Source organism: Sminthopsis crassicaudata, chromosome 3 (genome assembly GCF_048593235.1).
Source record: "Sminthopsis crassicaudata isolate SCR6 chromosome 3, ASM4859323v1, whole genome shotgun sequence".
Taxonomy (NCBI): Eukaryota; Metazoa; Chordata; class Mammalia; order Dasyuromorphia; family Dasyuridae; genus Sminthopsis; species Sminthopsis crassicaudata.
Window position 1 is genome coordinate 458,716,921 of NC_133619.1, and position 16,211 is coordinate 458,733,131.

General features: G+C 33.9%; 1 protein-coding gene across 2 annotated transcripts in view; it reads left to right on the forward strand.

The window, feature by feature from the left end:
- Positions 1-16,211, forward strand: part of ACVR1 (activin A receptor type 1) — a 148,387-nt gene that overhangs the window by 57,292 nt on the left and 74,884 nt on the right. The window contains exon 2 of one of the 2 annotated variants that reach the window (XM_074303404.1): positions 9,257-9,400. The gene's annotated coding sequence lies outside the window, so the exon portion shown is untranslated. The remainder of the gene's footprint in view (positions 1-9,256; positions 9,401-16,211) is intronic. The other variant, XM_074303403.1, reaches the window with a different exon arrangement.

Consider the following 16,211-nt stretch of genomic DNA (forward strand, 5'->3'; position numbering starts at 1 on the left):
ACTTCTTTTTAAAATTATTTATTGTCAATATTTGTATAATATTTTGATTTCCATTTTTTCTATTTTCCTAGATGGCAATCGATCTGATATAAGTTATATATGTAGCATCATAGTAAACATTTTTCCATATTAATGGGGAAAAAATGAGAAAGAAAAAAAAGAACAAAAAAGTAAAAATTATATGGCTCAACCTGCATTCAAACTTCACAGTTCTTTCTGTGGATATGGATAGCATTTTCCATTATGGGTCTTTTGGAATTCTCTTGGCTTATTGTATTGCTTAGAACAGAAAAATCTATCATAATTGATCACCACACAGTGTTCTGGGTACAAGGTTCTCCTAGCTCACTTCACTCAGCATCAGTTTATCTAAGTCTTTCCAGGTTTTTCTGAAATTTGCCTGCTCATCATTTTCTAGAGCACACTAGTATTTTATTACATTCATACAACACAGTTTGTTCAGCCATTCTCCAATTGATAAGCATCTCCTCGATTTCTAATTCTTTGCCACTACAAAGAGAGGTGCTATAAATATTTTTATACATGTAGATCCTTTGCACTCTTTTATAATCTCTAATGAGGCACAGACCTAGTAGTGGTATTGCTGGATTAAAGGGTTTTATAGGTCTTTGGGCATAATTCCAAATTGCTCTCCAGAATGATTGGATCAAGTTCATAATAGCACCAACAACGCATTAGTGGTTCAATTTTTTTTCACATCCTCTCTAACATTTATCATTTTTCTTTTCTGTCAAATTAGCCAGTCTGATAGGTGTGAGGTGATTTTCATTTGCATTCTTTAATCAATAGTGATTTAGACATTTTAAAAAAACATGATGGCTTTAATTTCTTCACCTGAAAACTGCTTGTTCAAATTCTTTGACCATTCATCATTTGGGTAATTATATCTATTCTTATACATTTGGCTCAGTTTTCTATATATTTTAGAAACGAGGCCTTTATCAGCAGCACTGGCTGTAAAAATTGTTTTCCAGCTGTCTGCTTCCCTTTTAACCTTGGTTGTATTGGCTTTATTTGTGCCCAAACTTTAAATTTAATGTAGTCAAAGTTACCCATATTGCATTTCATAATGTCCTTTATCTCCTCTTTAGTCATAAATTCTTCCCTTCTCCATAGATCAGACAGGTAAACTATTCCTTGCTCTCCTAATTTATTTATGTTATAACTCTTTATGTCTAAATCATGTATGCATTTTGACCTTATCTTGATAAGATGTGAATGTTGGTCAATACCTAGTTTCTGCCATAGTTTTCCAGTTTATAGCAGTTTTGGTCAAATAATGAGTTCTTATCCCAGAAGCTGGAGTCTTTAGGTTTATCAAACAGTAGGTTATTGTAGTCACTGACTATTTATTGTGTCTTGTGAAACTAGCCTATTCAGCTGATCTACCATTCTATTTCTTAGTACCAATTAGTTTTGATGATTGCTGCTTTATATTATAGTTTTAGATCTGGTTCAGCTAGGTCCCTTTTCTTTGCATTTTTTTCCTATTACCTTCCTTGATGTTTTTGATTTTTGTTTCTCCAGATGAATTTTGCTATTATTTTTTTCTAATTCTAAAAAGTATTTTTTGACATTATGATTGGTATGGCACTAAATAAAGAAATTAATTTAGGTAGAATTGTAATTTTAATTATATTAACTTGGCTTACCCATGAGCAATTGATATTGTCCCACTTGGTTAAATCTGACTTTATTTGTGTAGATATAAGCTTCTTGAAAGTAAGGGCTGTCTTTTTTTTTTTTTTTTTGGTTGGGGGGGTATATATTTGTGTCCCTCTGTATATAATAAGAGTGATATGTCTGATTATGACCTTGCTTTCTTCCAACTCAGAATACCTACATGTCTAAATAGATAATGTTCTTTTAGGCTTCAATAAAATATTCCTTATATTGGTCCTGGACTTTATTGAGGGATAATTGACTTTAAAAAATTGCCATCACCACTCAGCTCTTGATTGTAGCACATTTCCCACTAAGCTTATACGAAGTAATTTTATTTGTATATAATATGAAACAAGGAGGTATAGCTCCTTATTAGATCACTGTTGGAATCAAAAAAAGATAATAACTGCCTGGAATGTTACTTTGAAACTAATGATGAGATTTAGTAAGAACAAAGGTAATTTATTTGGGCTTGAAAAATCGATGGCATCCAGTACAACATGTAGAATTTGCCAATAGAAAGCAATTCAAATGGGGGAGGGGAAAGGCTAGGAATTCTAATGGAATACCAGGCGATTTGATAGCCAAAAAGAACTAACAAAATAGGCTTCCTTTAGAACAAACTCTTGGTAGTATTAAAATATAATGAAGAAATGATTAATACAATAAATAAAAATACAATGTGAAATAGATAATATTAATGTGTGGATTTCAAAGTCACTATTTGAGTTTGACATCACTGCTTTAGAAGTACACACTCTTAGGTAAATATTCTGATTTGATCAGGTCACATTGGGAATATTTTTCAATTCTGGTTGCTGTCTTTTAGAAGGGGAAAAGTGGAAGTCTGTAAAGAGGGTAATCAGGATAAAGAGGAGATAGTGACATGACTGACAGCAGACATATAATGTGAAAGAGGAGTTGTTAAGTATGTTGTTTGGACCTTTGAATGAAAATTATAGCATGAATGAACTCAGATGTTGGCTCAACATAAAAGCATAACTCTATTTATAATTGACATTCCTGTAGCATTTTAAATTTTACAAAGTCAGTAGCCAATAATCAATAGATATTTATTAAGCACCTACTATATGTCAGGCATTCTGTAAGCTACTGTTAATACAAATATTGGGGAGGGTGGCAAAAGCCAATTCCTGCCTTCATGGGATCTGTTATTCAATGGAGGAAGATGTCATATACAAGAAAGTTGAAAATGAGGATAAGGAGGAATGATTGAGCAGGAAAGAAGACCAAAACTATTATAGCCTTTTAGGAAAATGAGATGCCAGGCCTATTTAATCTTCTTAAATGGAGGACTTTGTGGTTTCATGCTCCAACCAGAGAGATAGATGTTGAGGTGTGAGTAATAAGGCTGATTGGATCTTGATTCTTGCTCAATGAGATTTATAAATTTCTATCTTGATAATTGCACTCCTTTATCTTGTATTTATTTTGTAAGTTTCATGTTTTTACTTTTCCACATGTATTTTATTTTCTGCCTAACACCTCACCTTTCCCTCCTCTCCCAAGTTTCTTCAGAGTAAGAATTTGTTATACAAGAATTTATTAAGACTATATCGTGTGCTCTAACATTGTGCCTTAAAGAGCTTATCAATAGGGGAAATCCTAATACACAGAGTTTATATTTGTATTCTCAGCATTTAGAAGATTGCCTAACACATAGTAAATGAATAATAAATAGTATTGATTTTATTGCTTACAAATTTGCCAAAATTCCTGTAATTTTTCTAATCTCCATTTTCTTGGTGGTATTTTTTTTTTTTTTTTTGTTAATTTCTTGATGGTGTTTTGACTCTTTGATGGGGCAGCTACTGGGTTTTGGAGTCAGAAAGACTTAAATCTAGCCTCAGACATTTGCAAACTATGATTTTGGGGAAATCAGTTAACCTTTGTCTCTTATTTTCTCAACTGTAGAATGGGATATTAATAGCACCAATCAAATGAAATAATATTTGTAAAGCACAATTCATGGGCTATGATATGTAAATGCTTATTTTCTCCTATGACTTTAAAAAATAGCTTTTCATTTTCAAAAAAACATGCAAAGATAATTCTCAACATTCATCCCTGCAAAACCCTGTGTTCCAAATCTCTTTCCCAACTTTTTTTTAAACGCATAAATATCAGACTTTGAAAAATAAACAAACAAAAAACACAAATGCCAGACTTAAGGAAACCCAGTTGATTTTTATTATATGATAAATGAAAAATTTCTCAAAAGATTCATATTTAAAAGGAAAACCATTCTTTTACATTTTAATGTTATTCTAAATAAGTATAATATACACCATTCTACCCAGTTGCCTTCTTTTTTTGGGACCATGTATTATTAATCAAAAATCAATAGTTTATTGAAAATTAACTATATACCCACATATTGTTTAGTATTGTTTTGTATTTCCTCAAAAGCTTTCAGGAAAGATCCTGAGCTCTTGATCTTGTTGTAGTCTAACATAAAATAATACAACTAATAGGGAAATATCATACTTTATAAACCCAGATTGTTCAGTGTCTTTCAATTTTTTAATAGGTTGAATATGTTCTTAACATTTAACACAATTTATCCATATATTCTTCTTAGATATTTGATGGTTAATTGTTTTAGCTAGAGATTATGCCATTGTAGTTAAGGTGCCCTCTTTATTTGCTATTGAAGCATCACTTTGGGAATGGAAGGCAGTCTTTGACATTAGGGGGGCACTTGCTGCTACATCCTTCTACCTTCCATTCTTTTTTTCTCCACTCTTTTCTTCTAATTTTCACTTTTTTTCTCATTTTCCTTTTTTTCTTGGTACTGATCTTTATGGTGGTACAATTGGAAAACATTTCTTTGGTTTTTATAATTCCATAATCACAATATTAAATGTTATAAAGGACTGCAGAAAGAATAGGAAATCTTCTATGAACCATATTTTCTCTTAGAATTCAACTACTAGGGGCAGCTAAATACTGCAGAGCATAGAGTATCAGCCCTGGAGTTAAGAGGAGCTGAGTTCAAATTCAGCCCCAGACACTTAATACTTCCTAGTTGTATAATCTTGGGCAAGTCATTTAACCCCAATTGCCTCAGTAGAAAAATATAAGAAGTCAGCTGCTTTTCTTTTTCCCCAACCATTTCCCCCCTGATTTTGTATTTTAGAGATTTGTGACTTTTTTTTGGGGGGGGGGTATAGGACACCTGTTCATTTCTGTGTTTCTTCTGCCCTCTGAAATCTTATCAGCCTTTTTATTTTGTTTTATGTTGTGGTTACTTTCATGTTAACCAATTCAACTTGCACACTGACCCCTGTGTACGTGGCTCATTTTCATTCGAATGTTCATATTTATACTTTTGATGGATATATTTAAATGAACAGCTGTGGATTTGTTGAGTCATACCACAATTATCTGATTCTGCCTTAGCCTGAAATATGTTTTTGCCAGTCAAGCAGCTAAGTTGTGAGAGAATTCCATTAATCACATACTGACTTGGGGAAAAGAGTAGAAGAGCTTGGGGACAAGGAAAGTCTTGAAATATTATTTGTAATAGCTTTTTCTTTATCTTGGCTGTAAGCAATTTCCACTTAAACTTGTGGGCCTGGAGAAAATAATTACTAAAAGCTTTAGTCATTTTATCCTAGTCAGCAAAATCCTGCTGAGTTGATTGATTTGCAAATGAAGTTAGTTTCTGGTGCTAGCTTATGTAAATAGATAAGGGCCTGTCTAAAGAGTTCTGTTTGTGTGGCTTGGGTACTTGTCGCCCCATTCTCGAAATTCATTTGCTAAGTGTCCTGTTTAAACTTATTTTACACTTTAAAGATACTTGAATATTTGCTAAATGTACTAATTTACCTTCTCACTAACATCTAATCTTGAGGTTTCCAATTCAACATTTCTCTGACACTTCTTTTCATAGTTCTTTCCAAAAGCTCTTAATAGATAAATTATAAGTCTGGCCTTTTGAATAGTGTCAATACCTATTAGGACTTCATGGATAATATGTCAATATGAGACTCCAAGTAAATAGGTCTTTTCAACCTGTATGTGATATCCTAGAGGTTACTTTGTATCACCCCATGAGAGAGAATCAGACATCCGGCTTTTCCTGTCTGCCTCGGAATCTCAGCATGTGACAATTCCCTCTTCTCTCCCCCTCCTCCACTTCTTATATGTTACTCTGCAGAACTGGAATCTAAGTAATATACTCAATAATCCTAATAGATTCTTTTAATTTGCCTCAGATACTGCAATAATCCTGCACAATAAATTTAGTAAATTCGGTGAATTTTCTCAAGTTAATAAGCATTTATTAAATGACATTGTATTCTAGCCATTGCATTAATAAGGGCTGGGTTAATAATGTCAAGAAAGGCAAAAATAATTTCTTTACCAACTTTTGTAAAATTATTAGCGAAGGGAAAATCCATTTCCAATTTTTAAAATGTCAATTTTAATTTTTAATTTAAAAAGTTTTTTTATTTATTTAAAACTTTAACTATAATTAGTATAATTGAGGAAGTGATTTTTAGGATAGTTTTTTTTGGGATAACCAACATATTTTGCAAATTGGTGTCATACATTCATGTAATTGGGAATGGTTATATTCAACATATATTAGAAAATTCCTGCCATTTGAGTTGCTGCCCTAAATAATTCCAAAATCAAAAGAGCATGAATGAAGCTATATTTTCCCAAGGTAAATCTTGGATTTCTGATGAAGTGCTTAGGAAGGATTTATTAAAGAGAACTGAGTTTTGTTGAAACACTTGAAATATAGGATTAAAACAAAAATCTCTGAAATGCTTAACTGGTTATCAGGATAATTAGGAGAGGTGATGGAAGTATAGACCTCTTGCTTGAATTCATAAGGAAGTATGATTTAAAATGAGATAAGATTATTATTATTATAATATACTAGTTCAGTGTTCCTTTTTTGTTTTTCTGAATAGCTATTCCCTTCTCAGACTAAACTCTGGTCTTTTAAATTTTGAATCATGTTTCCCATACCTCGATGGTGCTTGAGTGTAAGGCAAGCATTTATAAAAAAAAACTTGCTCACTCCCCATGTGGGAGAAGTCTACCTATACATATACCTGAAAGTAACTATTTTTTGCCTGAAGAGGCAGCTTGTTTTATGGAATAGAGAACAGAAGCTTCTGAGTCAGGAAGACCTGGCTTCAGGTTACATGTCTGCCCCATACTGGCTACTAAAAATAATATCTATGTATACATACACACATATACACAAATATTATATATACATACATATATATTTAAAATTTACAAGGTGCTTTTAAAATAGCATCTCATTTGATCCTCACAACAACTCTGGGAGGTAGGTGTCATTATTATACTCCTTTTACAGATGAGGAAAGAAATCAAGAAAAATTTAGTGATTTGGCAGGGTGATCTGGAGTGTTTAAGTCTATATTTGAACTTAAGTCTTCCTGATTCAGATTATTACTCCACTAGCCCTCTATGTGATCTCAGTCTAGTCACTTCTCCCAAAGCTTCCTTTTATAGAGGGCTTAGAATTTTCCATCTAGCTCTTCATTTCCCATAAGATGCTATGATTGATTTGGACTGCAAGAACTACACCATATCACCCTGTGACCTGTACCTTCTCCTGGGAATCCTGACACCTTCTGCTTCCTTTTGTGTATTGTCTTCCACCAGTAAATTAAAAATTCCTCCAGGGCAGAGACTTTCTTTTTCTAATTTAACCTTTCATCCCTCTGACTATAAATTGCAAAACAAAAGCTAATCTGCATTTCCTACACCAGAAATGGCTAATTTAGACCCACTTCCCTCCCCCTCTTTTCTGTTTCATCTTATCCATTGGGTTGGTTTGTGGGATGTGTTAAAACACTAGGTCACAAAAAGAAAGGAAACCAGCAGAAAGTATTTACTTTGAGACTGAGAGGGGTAGGGGTGTGTGTGTGTGTGTGTGTGTGTGTGTGTGTGTGTGTGTGTACAATGTTCAGTCATTTCTTATTCTTCTTGACTCCATTTGGAGTTTTATTGATAGATACTGAAGTGGTCTGCCCTTTCTCCACTTCATTTTACAGATGAGGAAACTGAAGTATTTGCCCCAGTTTAAAGTTAAATTTGAACTCTTGGTGACTTTAAAAGGTGCTGAACTTTACCTACTGTACCAACTAGCTGCCCTCAAAAGTAATTAGGCATTTACAGGAATGAGTCTGAGCCAGAAGTTACCTAAATTGAAGACAGAAACCCATAGGATTCTCTAGAGATGCTTTGATTTGGAAATTCTGAGAATCTCCTGGAAAGAAGAAAGAAAACTCCAGTTCATGAAAACTTATGCATAACATGAAAACTCTTTTTACAAATCTCTGTGCCCTTTCCTCCTCTTCCCCCCAAAATATCCTCTCCAAGGAACCTTATGGAATATGAGCTGGTCATCCAATCTCCAGGCTACAGGTATACCCAGACTAGAGGCCCACAATATATGTAGTCCTGGCCCAATTTGATAAGATTTCTTGTGTGTGTTCACAGTGAAGAGGTTTATGGGCAGGATTATTATGAGCATCTTGTTTTCATGGCCAGGAGACTAAATGAAAAGTTTACATTAAACCAGGTGGGATGATAGTGCTTATTCCCAATTGATATCTCCTTTTTCAGATCTCTGCTTATATGCACTTTGGGTTTTTTCTTTTTTTTTTTAACTTTTAAAAAATTCTAAACTTAGTAACTATCAACAGAAACATTCAAATAAATGTAAAAGAGGATTTTACATAAAAACAAATGTATTTTTAAAGATAACAAATGTTCTGTTTGTTTCCATGCTCTCTTTTGATCTTTATCTCTTTCTAAAAATAACTTCATAACTGCTGTTATATTTTTTCCTATGGCTAGAGTCAGTGTTTTTATTCGGAGTCTCTATATCACTTCATACAAAGTCCTCCCAAATTTCTTTCTATTCATTTCTGGTACAAGGATATTCTAGTATATTAATAAATCACTGCTCAGTCTTTGCCATATCATTGAGCATACAGGTTATTCTCAGTTCTAGAAACACAATTGTTAGAATTATATTTATATAATTAATTTGTTCATAATAGTCTCTCTAAAATAGGGAAATGTACATGTATACACACACACACATATATATGTATGCCACACACATATATATTTATATAGCAGTGAGATTACTAGGTTAAAGAAGTAAGGAATGTTTTGTAGTTATTATATATTCATGTTTGTCCTTTGGAACTCTCCTTTTATGTTTAATATTATTTGGATTGTTTTCATATTCTGTTATTGTAAATCCCATGAAGGATCAAGTCAGTCAACAAGTATTTAAAAACTATGTTAGCTATTGAGGTATAAAGAATAACATGAAATACTTTTTGTTTTTAAAGAGCTTATATTCTAAAAACATAATTATACATAAGTAAATTCAAAAAATAATCAAAGTAAAAGCTGGATTTTATGTAGTACCTATTATGTTCCAGGCACTATGCTAAGCACTTTGCAAATGTCATTTCTTTTCAGACTTACAACAACCCTGGGAAGTAGATACTATAACTTTTCTTTCTTTTTTTTTCAGATGAAACTGAGGCAAACAGAAGTTAAGTGAATTCCTCAGGATCACGCAGCTAGAAGGTATCTGAGGCTGTATTTGAACTCAAGTGTTCCTGACTCCTGGCCCTGTGCTCTATCCACCGCGTCTGGAAGCTGCTTCTAAAGGCAAGTGAGTGGTTGGGCATAGCAGCACCTGGTGATATCTGGAAAGGCCTGAAACAGAAACAGTTTTTTCTGAGTTTTTGAGGGAAACTAGGGATTTTGAGAGATGGAGGTGAAGAGGCAATGCTTTTAAGGGAAAGGGAAGAGATGGACTGTCCATATAGAGGCAATGGAGGGAAGGTAAAAGATGAAATGTATATGAAGACAGTAAGTAGAAGAGTTTGCCTGAAATGTGAATGTTTAAATCTAATAAACTTGTCAAAGTACAGAGCTTTATGAGTGAGTTTTGCTTAGGGTTATAACTTATTTCATCTCGTACACCCTTTCCTCCATCCTCCCAAGACATGTTGAGTTAAAAAACAAATAGGAAAATGATAAAATTCCCTTATTTTGATTTTATTTATAATTTTATGTTTATAATTACATTTTGCATTTTAAATTAATCTACATTCTAAGACAATTAGGGAGAAAGGTGCCATGAATACAGTATTGGAGACCTGAAGTCAGGAAGACCAGAGTTCAAATACAATCTTAGAAACTTATTGGTTGTGTGACTCTAAACAAGTTATTTAAACTCTCTCAGTCTTGGTTTCCTCAAAAAAGGGCTATTAAATCTTTGCTATTGTTTTTGTCTTTCTCCCGTTGGAAATGGGGGGGGGGGGAGAAGCCCTTGTGACAAATGTGTAAATATGTCTAGTCAAGCAAAGTAAATTCCTACTTTGGCTATATACTAAACATTGTTTCATTCTGCTTTTTCAGTCCATTTGCCCTGTTCATTCTCTTTTGGCAATGTAAGCATTTAGAGATACAGTAATCATTTTCTCCCAAGGACTACCGTGACTGCATTTCAAACACTTGTCCTTATTGTCATTATCTTTAATAAAATTATTTAGTGTTTCTGTGATTTTTTTCTTTTGCTTAATAATTCTTTAGGAATAAATTAACATTCAATTAATTTTTAATCCTTTCTGTGGGACCCCTTTATTGACTATGATTGAGTATAATTTTTCTGCATTGTCCTTGGTAAAGATGAAAAGGAATAAATATTTTTAGGCACCTATAGTACTTGGAACTGTGATACTTAGCACTTTAGAACTATTTCATAAAACATATTATTTCTGCTTCTCTGCATTTTATGCTCCAGTACATAGTTGTTCTTGTTGTTTTGTTGAGGCAATTGGGGTTTAAGTGACTTGCCCAGGGTCACACAGCTAGGAAGTATTAAGTGTCTGAGGCCAGATTTGTTGTTGTTGTTATTATTATTTATTTGTTTTTTTATTATAGCTTTTTATTTATAAAACATATGCATAGGTAGTTTTTCAACATTGATCTTATAAAGCCTTCTGTTCCAACTTTTCCTTTCCTTCTCCCACCCTCTCCCCTAGATGGCAATACATCTTAAATATCTTAAAGTAGATGTTAAATCCAAAAAAATTATACATATTTATACAGTTATCTTGCTGCTCAAGAAAGATTAGATCTAGCAAGAAGGTAAAAAAAATCTGAGAAGGAAAACAAAAATGTAAGCAAACAATAACAGAAGGAGTAGAAATGCTATATTGTGGTCTACACTCATTTCCCATAGTTCTTTTGCCTGGTGTAGCTGATTCTCTTCATTACTGAACAGTTGGAACTGATTTGGATCCTCTCATTGTTGAAGATGGCCACATCCATCAGAATTGATCATCATATAGTATTGTTATTGAAGTGTATAATGAAACACTGCTGGATGAAAGGGTATGCACAGTTTGGTAACTTTTTGAGCACAGTTCCAAATTCTGAAGTCACATTTGAACTCAGCTCCTCCTGACTTCAGGGTTGGTGTTTTATCCACTGCACTAACTAGCTGCCTCTAGTACATAGTTTTAATGAAGGTGCCATGTGCAACTGTGAATGATGTATACTCCTTTCTGTTTATGAAGTTTCTCTTGTCTTTATATTTCATTTGCTGCCCAGCAGTCTAGGGGAAGGGAAGGAGAATTATGAGATAAAGTATACTGTTTATTCAAAGCAACTATGAGATATGTAAGACAGTAATTTGAGACATCATCATTCTAAAAGTCACTTAAGTTCAAAACCATGGAAATCATGATTCTTCCCCTTCTTCCTCTCCCCAATCAGTTGCATAGTATTTCTTGAATTGGTCTCATAACTCTTAGTTTATGTTATTTGAAAACAGTTATCATCCTCTTCCCCCTTTAATCTTTTTCCTAGGCTAAGCATCCCTAGTGTCTTCAACTGTCTCTCATGACATGGTTTGAATGTTTTATAATGTAACTCTTTCAGCTGAATCCTCCAGTTGAACAGTTAGTAATGTTAATCTGAACCTCATTTCAGACTATATCTTCTAATTGGTCTCTTTTGAATGCCACCTACTTGTCATGTGTATTGTTTCCTCCATAGAACATTCTCTTTGAAAGACAGGGACCCTCAAAGATTACACTTGTAACCTTGGTTATACTGGTAACCTCAAGGGTTATAGTAGTTACAGCTCAGCAGTTCCACTTTTGCATATGTATTCTTAGAATCTCACACAGTGTCTGTCCCAGAACAGATGCTTAAAAAACATTTATTGATTGAGTATTGTGAAAAAGTTCTGTCTTGTATTGAGCGTGAATCTTCCTCTTATAACTTCTACCTATTTTTTCCTATTTTTGTCCATAGGATCAACTCAAAAAAAATTATCAAGAGGTGATAGGATTTATTGGAAAGAAAAGAGAAGATCTGCTTCTGCCTTGTATTGATTCTTCTAGTTCTTAGTTCTGTATATGTACTCAGGTGTTTATGTGATACACAAATGTGAGAACCTGTGGCATAACTATGAAACTATTACATGTCCAAATCTGTAAAATAGTGAATGATATCTGCCTCAAAGTAAGGCAAATATGTGGGAAAGGGTCTTGGATAATGTGAGTTACTCATTCTTGATTCAGTCTCTTTTCCGTGTTGGCTGCCCTTCAAATATTTGAAAACAGTTATCATCCTCTTCCCCCTTTAATCTTTTTCCTAGGCTAAGCATCCCTAGTGTCTTCAACTGTCTCTCATGACATGGTTTGAATGTTTTATAATGTAACTCTTTCAGCTGAATCCTCCACTTCTCTGAAACAATCTGTAATCATTCTCGATAAGTGCAGGATGAGCGGATCCAAGGGCTGGATTTCAACACAGTAGAATGTGTCCAAGAAACCATTTGTATTCATCAATCATGTAAGATAAAATTATATGCAAATCCCTTGAAATTCTGGATACAAAGACCCCAGGCATTATTAAAGCCTATATAAAATCAAGCAATAGCAATTTGAGAATCAATATTTCGACCAGTAGAGTGTTAAGGAAAAAAAATGTATCATTTAGTGGGCTATTCCTGAGCCATTTGAAAGGTTTTGCATTCATTTTTATGGTATGGTGCTTCCAGTTGGGAGTTTACTTTGTGTCTATTACTGGTGCATCCCTCTCTTACTTCATCTCTTCAGTGCCCAGTGTGTTGGAAACCAGCTGATGCTGAGGTCTGATTAAATATAACCTTGGACTGCAAAGTCATTTTGGGAATGGCTACTTTGGTCACACGTAGGATGTGGCAGTTGTTTAGATGTTGTTTTTAAAACAGAAACTCAAGCTTTATCCCCAGAATATATCTCTTATCCTATAACCTAACTTTAGACTAAAAATTTGTGTAATTGTCCTGAAGTTAGTGCTTTAATTTTATTTTGGGGAAGTGGAATTATTAGGGCACTTTGGCCACATCAGTGAAGAATGCTAGTTACTTTCCCTTCAAACATTCTTAAAAAGAGGAAAAACAATATACAAAAGATTACATTTGACAAGCTAGAAATGAGATATAGTACTTGGCTGAAGCAAACTGGAGAGATGATTATGTGTGGAGGAGGTGGGGAGAGAAGAGGTACCTAGAGCAGAGACACACACACACACACACACACACACACACACACACACACACACACGAGATGGAAGCAAGGGACATATGACCAAGATGGAACTGTATCAGAAACCTTTGTATTAGGAATGATAAAATCTAGAGTAAACACATTTGTAGCAGATTTTGAAGAAAACAGAGCTTTTAAAGGTATTTTTGGAGCAGGAAGATGATCAAGGGAAGGATTGGAACAATATTTGGGGGACATAGAGAAAAGTTTAAAACGCTGAATAATTTTACCTATTGATTGTATATCCCTTCAAGGACAAACTGTCTTCAAACTAGAAAGTGTAGGAGTCACAGAAAAAGAGATTTATGGCCAAAGATGGTGAGAAAGATTATAAGAAAATATATGTGTCTTCAAAAGAGTTCAGTTCTCCAGACAGAAATGAATTATACATTTCAGGCAATGGCAAAACTACTCTCAGTGATCTTTGAGAAATTTGAAGGACAGGAGAGATGCCAGAAGTTAGGTGGCAAATGTCCCAGTTTTCGAAAGGTGTAGGGCAAAGGGAATTATGGAGCCTATAGACCACTAAGCTTAATGTCAATCACTGGCAAAATTCAAGAGCAGATTATTAAACAGATGGTTTGTGAATGTCAAAAAGTAAGCCAGCATGAGTATATGAAGAAGTCATGCCAAACTAACAATTTCTTTTTTGATGGAGTTACTAAATAGTAGGACTATATAAAGGAATTTTGTACTAATGATGTGGGACAGAATATAAAAACAAATGAAGTCTGCTGGCTTCAGAATTAGAGGACAGGGTCACATCTCACCTGACATTTAGCTCCTTAAACCTTGGGCAAATCACCTGACCTACAAGAGCTGTCTTATAAAATAAAGGTGAATTCTGAGGCCTGGTTGAGTTCTAGATATGTGATCCTATGAATTTATTGAAGAGTACTGAAGCTACTTCTCCCTCTTTCTTTTTCCTTTCTTTGCCTGGAGAAGATGATTAAAACTTCCTTAGCTTGCCAGTAAAAACAGATCCAGAAAAGTATAAGGAAAAACAAGATGTCTTTTCTTTTTTATCTTTCCCAGTTTTCAGTTGATTCATTTTAAGGTAAATGTACCAGCAGAATTTTCAAGGTGCAAGCGTGATAGCAGACATTAAGGAATACTTGAACTCTTGCTTACTGCCTCCTGTGGTGACTTGTAGTCAACTGAGATTGTGTCAGCGCTCTCAGCATATCAAATGAACCAGTACAACTTAAATGTTTTTAGTGATTTCCATTTCTGGAATGTGAACAAGGGGAAGAATGTTTTTCCAGTTTTTCATGATATGCTAGGATGAATAAAAAAGCTATTAGGAGAATTTGGAAGTATTAAGAGAACAACACCCTTTGAATGTTAATAGGTCAGCATATACTTGCTTGCATCTTGTTTTTTGAAGTATACACCTTTTTAAGGATAGTTTAGAGAGGTATGCTATGAGAAAATTTGAGCTTATGGGTAATTGAGTCAAATAGCTAATTCTTTTTAAAATCAAGATTTTAAAAATGGATAGATTGGATTGAGGGGTAGAAATCTATACAATGAAATTTAAGAGGGACAAACATGGTCTGCATATGGCTAAAAGAATTTTCAAATATGGAGGTTATAAAAGGACAGTTAATTTAACTGTTCAGATGTGGCAAATACACTTGAAAATTGAATTTGGGACCTCATTCCCTAAGTTAATCAAGAGGGTGATGTAGCTATTAGAAAACTTAACTCATTTTTCGTTTGAACTATCACAGAGTCCTTCTTTCTCTCTTGTCTTGTGCAAAAAGATTAGAGTTGTGTCACTAGCATAATGAAGGGTCTGGAAACCATGTAATGTGAAGAATGGTTGAGAGATCTGTTTTTAGGTTAGAATGGACTTGTAAAAGGACTTCATGTCCATATGAGACATGATAGCAGTTTTGAGATGTTTGAAGGACTGTCATGTGGAAGAGAAAATTAACTCATTCTATATCACTTTTAAAGTAGTAATGGATAAAGATTATTGAACTACAAAATTTTAAGATGAAAATCTGTTCCTCTTTCAAAATTTTTTTCAATAACTTCTCCTGTAACTTCATTCCCCTCCTGGCACAATATAAAAACTCTTTTAACTCTTTAGAAATTGAAATTGCATTAGAACTGAAATATCAGCTGTTGCCTTCATAGGAAAGTATCTGATCAAATAGAATTGATTTGTCCAGTCCTAGGTAAAAGAGTTGAGCCCTAAGATTGGGGACTAGTTTCATTTCTGCTACCCTTTAGTTTCCTAATCCTTTCCTTGAGTTTTGTTATTAAGGGGGATGTCTGGAGACACAGAGAAGCTGACCAGGATTTTTCTTCAGGACTAAAGTTTGCTTCTTTCACTTAAACCATTTGGTGGGCATAATTAAAGATACTGTGTAGGTTTTAAATTGTAGTTACTTCCTTCCTCAAAGAAATCAAATAAAGCATAGATGACATAATTTTCCTTCAGAGAGAAAAAAAGATACAGATTTACCTGGTCTCACCTTATGCTAAAATTTTCTTTGTCAACACCATCCCTTTTCATTGTTCTAGATCTAAATAAAATGGATGTTGGATATAATTATTTGCCTCAGTTATAGTGCTCTCTCCAAGATAGGTTTCGGAATAGCAGTATTATGAATCAATTGATAGACATTTATTGTGTCTCCTAAGTGCAAGAGACTGTGCTGCAAATACAATAACAAAATTGTCACTGTCCCTGCCTTCAGGAGGCTTATAATCTACTGAACTGTGTTGGATCATAAAAGCATAGAACTAGAGCTGGGAGGGACTATCAAGTATAACTTCTCTGTTTTATAATTATTCACACTTAGGGAAGTGAGTGACTTATTCAATATATAATAATTAGGGTGTTTGAAATATGAAATTTAA